Source organism: Helianthus annuus, chromosome 7 (genome assembly GCF_002127325.2).
Source record: "Helianthus annuus cultivar XRQ/B chromosome 7, HanXRQr2.0-SUNRISE, whole genome shotgun sequence".
Lineage (NCBI taxonomy): Eukaryota > Viridiplantae > Streptophyta > Magnoliopsida > Asterales > Asteraceae > Helianthus > Helianthus annuus.
The window spans coordinates 88,540,950-88,550,863 of NC_035439.2; the positions used below are offsets into that span (position 1 = coordinate 88,540,950).

The window sequence follows — 9,914 nt, forward strand, 5'->3', positions numbered from 1 at the left end:
TGTTGGTACCTTTCATTAATAATTAGAAAATTTATTTTTAAACTTGTTATGAGTTCAACATGATTAGTGGCTCGTTATTGGTTTGTCACACGTCTGGCAGGGTTTTCCATGGGTGGTATTTTGGGGGTGTGACAGTTTGGTATCAGAGCCACTGGTTATAGTGAACTTGGTTTTAAAACGATTTTATAAAACCAGACTATAACCGAACAGTTCTGAAAACAAGAATACGACCATGACACTCAGCTCCAGATAGCAAGGTTCGTTTCTCGTTTACTATTGCATAGTATATCTAGTGTTTGCTTATGAATAACACCACACGTGAATGCACCCTTAGCACTGCAGTATGAACTTCTATGTTACCAACCCATGTTATGTGTTTCAAGAGTCCGACTCTTCTTGAACTTTCATGATCTATGTTGTGGTGTCATCTTTTTATTGCTTGAACTCGGGGGAAACTTTTAGCGCTAGTTAAGAGGCACTGAGATAAACATGCAAATTGCCTTATTATTATGGGTGCACACATAATAATAATGTGGGGTGCATGTGTGTCCCAGTGAGGCTTAGCGAGTGTGAGAGGGGTTCCGCCCTGTTAATTGATGTTATGTTAGAACTCAGCAGTCTATAGGAGTCATAACAGTGATTGTCTCTTACCCGAACATGATCTTTTCACTATTTTCTGAACCCTTACGAATCTCGATTGCTATCGAGTATTACTTGAACACACATCTGAACTTCTAGCGAAACGTGTAGAATGTCAGGTGCTTGCACAAACGTTTTTGAGTTGGTTTATACCCTTCTTGTTTCTCTTTGTTTGATGGAACTCTATGTATTGACGTCTTAGACTCCGAAGTGTGATCACTTCTGCAACACTTTCGCCACATACCGTGTATTACTCAATCGACTTGCTAGATCGATGGACAAAAGGGTGAGCATAGTATTTTACCAACCTCACTAATTGGACAGCCCTGATTACCGGAAACTAACACCAGCAAATCGACTCCAATCGAATCCCTAATCCCTAGTCAGCGACTTACGGGAGTCGACTCTTACGAATTAATCGGGGCATGAACGATAACAATTGACTATAGGGTGGAATGTGAAACTTCCCACGCGGTAAGTAGTGCCTTAGTACGTGACACGGAATGTGAGAGATGCACCATGTTGGTGAAAGGTCACAGGACCCCGTTACAAGCAGCGACATTAGGGGCAACACTCACGGCGACATCGAGGCGCTCATAATCGTAGTCTACAGTATGAAAACGAAGGTGACTCCGACAAGGAATGACTGCTGTTAAGTCAAAACGTAAACAACCCAGGGAACAATAACAGTATTGGGAGTTCTAGTAGCAGTAGCAGCAACCCTGGAGGTGGTACTTGTGAAGGGCATATAGGGTTGGCGTGAGCGACGCCAGGTATAACAGCCACATGGTAGCTGTACAAGTAGCTAATCGCTTCGTCTCTGTTCTGTCTAACCCTGACGCTTCTTGAAGCCAAACCTCTTGTGGAATTGACTGAGGGCAAGGCAATCGAAACCTCATAGGTTTGTTGGGATGCAAACTTGACCTTGTGGGACAAGTATTCAACATCGGCCTTCCTTCTACTACCCCTGATGGTTACAATGCAGTAGTTAGTGTGGATTGGTTATTCAGAAATCGCGCAGACATACCTTGTGAGGAGAAAATTTTTGTGGAGGGTCGTTATTTGTTCTAAAACAACAGAGTGGTGCAAAGGTTAGCGCCATTTCAACTATGAAGGCCCAGAAGTGTCTACGGAGGGATCACCCCGCTACGTTAGCAACCGTTACAGATGATGAGGCTAAGGAAAAGAGGATCGAGGATCCACCAATTGTTCGTGATCCCCCTCAGTGTGTCACCCGAGGAGCTTTCAGGCATACCTCCACCACTGTTAGGCGGAATCTCAGTTTGACCTCACGACAGGGGCTGCCCTGGTTACCCGTACTAAATACCGTCTTGCATCATGATGGTTGCAAGGACTATCCACAGGAATTGTTGGACCGGAGTTTTATTGGACATAGTTTTGTTCGCCTTGGGGAGCCCCAGCTATATTCGGGAAGATAAAGGCTTTTCGTATGTGTACTGATTATCCAGAACTCAGCAAGGTGACAATCAAGAACTATTTTCCTCGACCATGTATTGGCGGAAGACCAAGAGGAGAATGTTCCTACAACGGCATATTAAACGCGTGTGATCGTATTTTAGAGCTCCTGAGGGAGGAGCTATTGCGTGTGAAGCCTTGTTAAATGTAACATCTGGATTCGAGAGATGCAATTTGACCATGTAATCAACGAAGTGGGAGTACACGTGGATCTCGCTAAAATCCATTTTATTAGAAACTGATCGACGCCAAAGATTCCTTCGAGGATGTAGCAATTTCTTGGTTTTGCTTGATACTATCACAAATTCATCGGGGGATTTTCGAAGATAGTGCAGCTTTAACTTCATTGGCTTAGCAGGGTGCTGTGCATTCGTGGAGACAAAACGGGAGAGCGTCTTTTCAGCTTCCGAACCCAAACTCTACAACACACTGAACGTCGTCCTTACCCGAGGGTGCGGGTGATTTAGTGGTATATCATGATGGATCGAATCAGAGTCCCAGTTATACGTCGATGTAACACGAGAAGGTGATAGCTTATGTAGCGGACTTATAAGAAGAATTGCACGAGCCACAATTGGCGGTGGAAGCCATAGTCCTTGGAATAAAATTGGAGGCATTTCTTGGGCGATACCAAAAGCACTACTTAGATCTACCACAAGAGCCTTCCGTGTACCCTGGTTTTGAAAGAGCTAATCAAATGATGGCCTCGCTGGATGGAACCTTCGAATGACTTCGACTACGGACCCTAAGCATGTATGAGTTTGCAGTTCGCTATCGACTCTAACTTACCTGATCAAACCCGCTCTGTTCAAACTGGATAACTGAAGGAAGAGAAATTGCAAGTTAAACCCATGCGAGGCATGGAGAAGCAACCTTTGGCAGGCCGGGCGATATTCGCTACCTCGTGGAATAAACGTGGATCTCATTATACGGCAACTTTAGGGAATTTGTGTTGAGCAAACCGCACCGACTTCGACATTCTAGTCGTCTGGATCTTGATGAGAGATGTTAGGGTCTATGAATCTTGTGCTGATAATCGGGCATGAAGACCCACCTTGCAATGTATGTGTATGACGTTTGACTTGTGGGAAAGTCAAGGTGGAGTATCAGCAACCAGCAACACCCATATGGAAGATGGGAGCAGACTGGTATGGATTTCATCGCCTATCTGCTTAACTCGAAACGGAAACATCACTTGGGTGATCGTTGATGGAGTCCCGTTACCAGCACACTTTCTTGCAATCAAGAGAACTGACAAGTCTCCACAGTTGTGAATGTTCCTCTGAGAGAGGCGACTTTTAGGCACGAGGTGCCAACTCCTGTTATCTCTGAAATTGATCTATGGCAGGCAATGCACAATACCCTTGGCTCATGTCAGAACCAGAGCATTGCTTATCGCCGTTGGGCACTCAAAGACATGCTGCGAGCATGCGTGTGACTGGCTATGGTGCAAATTGGAAGGACTCTTACCTATGGTTGAGTACTACTGCGACAGTTATCATCTCGGTAACCAGACAGCTCTGTCGAGGCATTACATAGACAATAACGCTAACCCTCTTGTTAGATTGAGATGGTTGACAACTTAATTACTGGTCCGGGACTGGTACTCGAAACTCCTGGAAAGATTGACCGGATCGGAAATCGTTTGGCGGCAACTAGTGACCGTCAGAGAAGTTGACAAGATTAGGAAACACTGGGAATTCGCTGTAGGCGATCGTGTCATGTTAAAAGTCTCACCATGGGAGGGTGTGGCACGCTTGGGAAGCATGGCAAGCCTAATTTATGTTACGCTGAGTTATTCGGAATTCTGGAAAGAATGGGTCACGCCGCCTACAAACTCGAGTTACCCGACGGATTGGGTAACGTGCATGATATCATTTAAGTCTTGAATCTAACGACAAGTTGCAGTTGTTGCGGAATCTACTGAAATCATGGACTAGGACATCAAGATTTGTTAGCGTAGTCGAATTTCAAATCCTGAGAGTTCGTGGGAACTCAAGACGTGGGCCGGACTTCACGTAGGAACGCGATGATCGGAGTAAAATCTAGTATCCTCAGTTGTTTAAAAGGTTGTATCGACTTCTGATATCATTGACGAATTTCGGGACGAAATTCCCTTCCAAGTTGGGGATGATGTGACACCTGGGAAAAATCCACAGTCGTCCTGATCTAACACCGTGCCGTTTTAGATTGCTTATCAAATTTCGGGACGAAATTTCTTTCAAGTTGGGGATGATGTGACAACCCGTAATCTCAATTGTCCTTGTACTGATTCCCGCTCACACCTTGGACGTTGATGTAGTCTATGTGTACGTTATTTGGTTCCATTCCCATCTTTATTAAAATCATTCTAATCTCTATTCTATTTAACCTATCATATATTTACCATCAAGAAAACGTGAACTCATAAATCAATTCTTGTTACACGTTATTGTTATTATGATGATAACAACACTTAACAACCAACGGATTACAGTTTCATCATCGTGTATTGTTAGAACCCATTAATCAAGTCTTGGGCATGCATCGTGTAACAATCACACGACTCATCTAATAACACACATCCCGAACATGTATATATATTACCATACCATCATAATTAACAACCATCTAAATGATATCTTAAATCAAAGCATTATTTAATCGGTTCTGTTATTCACACTAGAAGTATTCATGTATTCATCTAAATGAAAGCAGACTTAAGTGTTATTTGGTTGCTGGGCTCGGCCCAAGACCCTTTAGAAGGGTGTACTTGTTTACAACCCAAACCAAGCCCAAGAACCAATCAGTCACATTATGTGTAAACGCCCGCATGCTCTCGTACACATCTTCTTCAAAACTTAAAACATAAGGAAACCCTAGCACTCCTTCACTATGGCGACCGATGGCATGAGACCCCCCCCCCCTCTCTTCCGAAACTCCTTGTGCTTAAACACCTCTTCACACCTCTCGGTTAGTACAGTTACCATAATATAATTGCGTGTTTGCTTGTAGTCGGATATAATATATGTGAGTGTGTGTCGTTTGATATCATGAACCTACTGTCTATGCTTGATCAAATTAAAGTGTTCCATTTAAATTGCAAACCCCAAATAATCAGATGATAAATCGATACTCTTTAAGGTCCAATAGATTTGCAAGTAAATGACCTAATAAAGTGGTTAACTTTGACTAAAGAAATGGCGGCCATGTGCTTGGTGTAATTGATCAATGTAAATGTTTCCTTTGGTTGTCAGTAAGCACATCAGGTGCATTATGTGTTGAGATGAGGATAGGACCACTACATGATTAAACAAAGATGGCCATGTGAGATCATTGATTGCTTGTGAGGAAATTGTGAATGATATACTGACCTAAATCCACTAATCCTCTACACTATTGGACCTCTCCAAACAATCACATGGGGTTCATGGTTATTGTTTGTTAATGGCATGTGAATTCATGAAGAATGTTAATGATTAACTGTTTAATTGTTTTGTGTGTATGTTTAGCAAGGTGTTGTAAAAGGTGGTATTATATGATGTTAACTACTTGATGATGCAATTGCATATTAGAACGGTTAATATATCAAAACGGTAACAGCGCATGAGTTCGGGATTTATACCCTAGGCCATAACTCGGATAATCTGGGGATATACGTACCTAAACGGTTAGAGTCTTAGTTTTATGCTTAAACACTAGAACTATGGCTAGTAATTATAACAATGATTCGATGAAGCATATCATGTGGTAATGATCATGTATGTATGATAGGATTGATAGTCAGACTATTTGTAAACTTGGTATTGATATCAATTGTAGTAGAGTTGGAGTTTTGCAAAATACTTGGGCTTTACACCATCAAATGGACCAACAGGACACCAAGCCCGCCCCATTAACGGCTGGGCTGGCCCTGCGACGAGTGGGGGGAGGGTTAACGTGATAGGTATAGTGGGTTGGGCTCTGATGTATGCCCACATGACAAGGTGATCGAGCCGCATCATAAATCGGATCAAACAAAAAAAAGGGGGTCGCACCCGTTTACGGGCCATTCGCTTTGGCTGCGATCACCTAGCCTACCGGGCCTAGTCACAATTGGGCTTGCACGTACCGGGCGAGGGACTGTGGTACACGGGACCGACAACGGTTTGGTTGGGGGTTGGGATACTGTGAGTTTGGGAGCTAGGTTAGGCTTGATTATGTATGTATACTAATTGAGCCATTTTGCTCCATAAGATGCATATCAAATACGTCGCTTGTGTAAGCATGCAATGTGTTGACTAGGAATACATCACTGTTTTATATGAATACTACTTAGGGGATCAAAGGATTCCTGTTGGTTAATTTTTATATATTCGTGTATGGAGCATTGGGCTCATGAACTAATCTGCATGCTAAGAAACTGAATGATGAGGCTATGAACTATATGAATACTGTGTATGCCTCAATTATATGATATGTGTAAAGCATGCGACTCGAATGTTTATTGTATGAATACGTGATACTTGGTGCAAATCATTACATGCATAGTTGATTCGTGACTTGATAGAATAAAATTCTAACCGTTAATGGTAACCACAATAGGAGCAAGTTGATCAACCCGGAACACGTAACATAACATACCGAGCACCCTAAGGTGAGTTCACTACATTCGAGCATGCGTCCCAGTGGTTGGGGACAGTCAGTGGGTATCCCATGGGGGGATGAGTCTTTGGGTAAAAACGAGTATATTGGTTAATATTCTCACTTATCATCTTTTGTAAGTCCCTCATCGGGTATTAGTTAGTAGCGCTACTTAGGTTTGGCACCCTCACACCGCTCCTGTAGAGGACGGAGGTGAACTAATGACCCAGTCTGGCCCAGTACTAGATAGGAGTACGTGGGAAGGGCAGTCGTGTATTTCAGGAGCCGTCATTGTTCGGAATTGAGATATTAACAATATTACTTGCATTTGTCAGTGAACGGTTTTACATACAACTGGTAACAAACGTTTTCTAAAACTATGAACTCACCAGCGTTGTCTGATACACTTGTTGCATGCTCGCAGGTTGTTAGATGTTTTGGATTGGGACTTGCTGTCTGAGTAGCTGGAGTGGTCATGGGTCGAACTGGATGGATACAAGTGATGGGATGACCGATAATACACATTGGTTTTGAAACACAGTTAAACAATGATTTCTTTTATTTGCTTCCGCTGAACATGTTGGTTTACATATAAACTCATTGTTGGTACCTTTCATTAATAATTAGAAAATTTATTTTTAAACTTGTTATGAGTTCAACATGATTAGTGGCTCGTTATTGGTTTGTCACACGTCTGGCAGGGTTTTCCATGGGTGGTATTTTGGGGGTGTGACAATTAATAACTTAAGACATAATATAATTATATATATATTAATTTGCAACAATTGTTAGCATTGTTATTTGTAACATGATGCTTAGTGGCTTGTACCACTAAAGAAAAATATTTATTTATATAATATAATATTAATTTGTAATACACTTAGGCTTTAAATTGTTGTAACTTTTGTATTAATGGTGTTTCATGCTTAGTTTTGTTATACCTTTATTTGTTGGGGTTGTACACTTTGTTAAATTATTTATATACTATTAATTTTTAACATTATGGTACATTAGAAGTTGTACTTTAAGCATATATTCTTGGACATTAGTTTTTTTTACAAAACAACTAGGTAGTGTGGGTTATTGTTTTGGGCCAACTCTCTTTAATTGTGCGGATACCCATTATCCCCGCCTTTTGGTGCCAATATCGGAACGGTACCGGTATTTACAGGTAAAATACCGGTACTGGTACCGAACCGGTATATTCGGTACCGGTACCCACTTTTTCCGTTTTTCTGTACCGGTACAGGTTCAATACTGAACATGTACCGTGCTCATCCCTAATCAACATCAAGTATTTGTATTTCCCTCCACAAGACATTTGGAAACACAATGTGATCATTTGGATATCTAACTTGATAAAAAGGTGTGTAGTTAATTCTTAGGTTTGTGGTTTTAAAACGCAACAAGCGGGTCGATAGATAAGTATAAAATAGATTCATTGCGTCGTAATTTGTAAGGGCCTAGCCATATAAAGTTGATTCATTGTTTCGTAATATGTAAGAACCTAGCCGCAACGCGGCGGGTCTTACATCTAGTTATATATATAATATGCACTTTTTCATAAAATAATACCATACAAAATTACAAATATAAAATCATTGATTTTACTAATAATAACAAAGTCTTAATTTTTTTAAAAATGATTCAAAAAAATATATAACTAAAAACATATGACATTATAATACATTTAACCTATTTATCATCATACAACCTCCCAACTATTCAATTATATTTTTTTCTGCCTTCTATTACTAAATAAATAAAAATTAATTTTAAATCTTATCCTACTTTAGATGTCGAATAGAATACTTCTATTTTTCTCATAAAATATTATCCTTAAATTCAAATTGTTAATTTAAGATATTATTAAATAACCAAATTATTTATCACTAAAACCAAACTTTGTATTAATATATAATTTATTTTTATTTTCATTATTAAAAAAATTATTATATCGATTTTATTACATAATTTTTAAACAAATGGTATATAACTTTCAATATTACTTTATATATAAAGTTAGATTTATTACGGGTCTTTCTAAATATAATTTATATTTTATTACTCAAATGACTGCTTATTTGCTTGTTGAATAACATGTTTGACCACTGTATTTCCTTTTCAATAATCATCTCCGCAATAACCATATATATATTATTTAGCATATAAAATTCATTTATATCACCATATCTATATTATTAAGTATATAAAATTCATTTATATCACCATATCTATATTATTTAGTATATAAAATTCATTTATTCAACCCGTTTAATACACGAGGTTATAACCTAGTTAATAAAGATATTTCCATATCTAAATAATGTTTTTTAGTATTAAATACAATATTGGGCTTTGTTTAATAGATAAAAACATATATAAATTGATATATAAACTATTATACTTCAACCATCTATCATCAATTTATATTATGTTAACCAAAAGTAAATAAAACTTTGAAATGCTTTTAACTAGTAAGATTGCCCGCACTACATTGTGAGGTTTCGATTGATATTTATGTTGGTTTATTATAGCAACCAAGAGAAATATACTCAAAAGAATATCTAAACATGTTAATGTACTTTCAGTGTCAACGCTAAAAGTTGAGTGGTAAAAGCATACAAAACTACTAAAAAAAAATTCAAAAAGCAAAAACAAAAAAAAAGACCAAAAAAAACCCTCAAAAAGCAAGTTACTATTCATGTAACTTGCAAATGTTATATACGAGTATTGGTATCGATCCTGATAACACGTGATACTGGTACTGATCGCTTTGGTTCGTCATGGTTGTGACAATCATTATAGCTTACGTTACGATACTAAAATATAGGCTACTTTGAATAAATCTCTGTTATCAATAAAATTTATACCTGAACGTCGAGAAAAAAAAGTTAAAACAAACCTAAGTATTTACTTTTTTTAAAGTTAACGAACACAAGTTATTAAAGGAAAATCAAACTAAATGAAAACTAATGTAGTTAAAGACTATATTATTTATAGTATACCTTGTGAAACTGAAGCTTAAAATATATATATATATATATATATATATATATATATATATATATATATATATATATATATATATATATATATATATATATATATATATAAAATAGAGAAAAATAACCCTAACGTGGATGAGGGTTAGTTTTTGGTGTAATTTCACCTTTAGTCCCTAACATTCTAAAATT

General features: G+C 38.4%; 1 long non-coding RNA gene across 1 annotated transcript; it reads left to right on the forward strand.

The window, feature by feature from the left end:
* Window positions 1–4,954: 4,954 nt before the first annotated feature.
* On the forward strand, window positions 4,955–7,318 carry LOC110874652. The gene is made up of 3 exons (XR_002556115.2): window positions 4,955–5,067; window positions 6,679–6,730; window positions 7,142–7,318. It is a non-coding gene; the product is annotated as an uncharacterized LOC110874652 (long non-coding RNA).
* The last annotated feature ends 2,596 nt before the right edge of the window (window positions 7,319–9,914 follow it).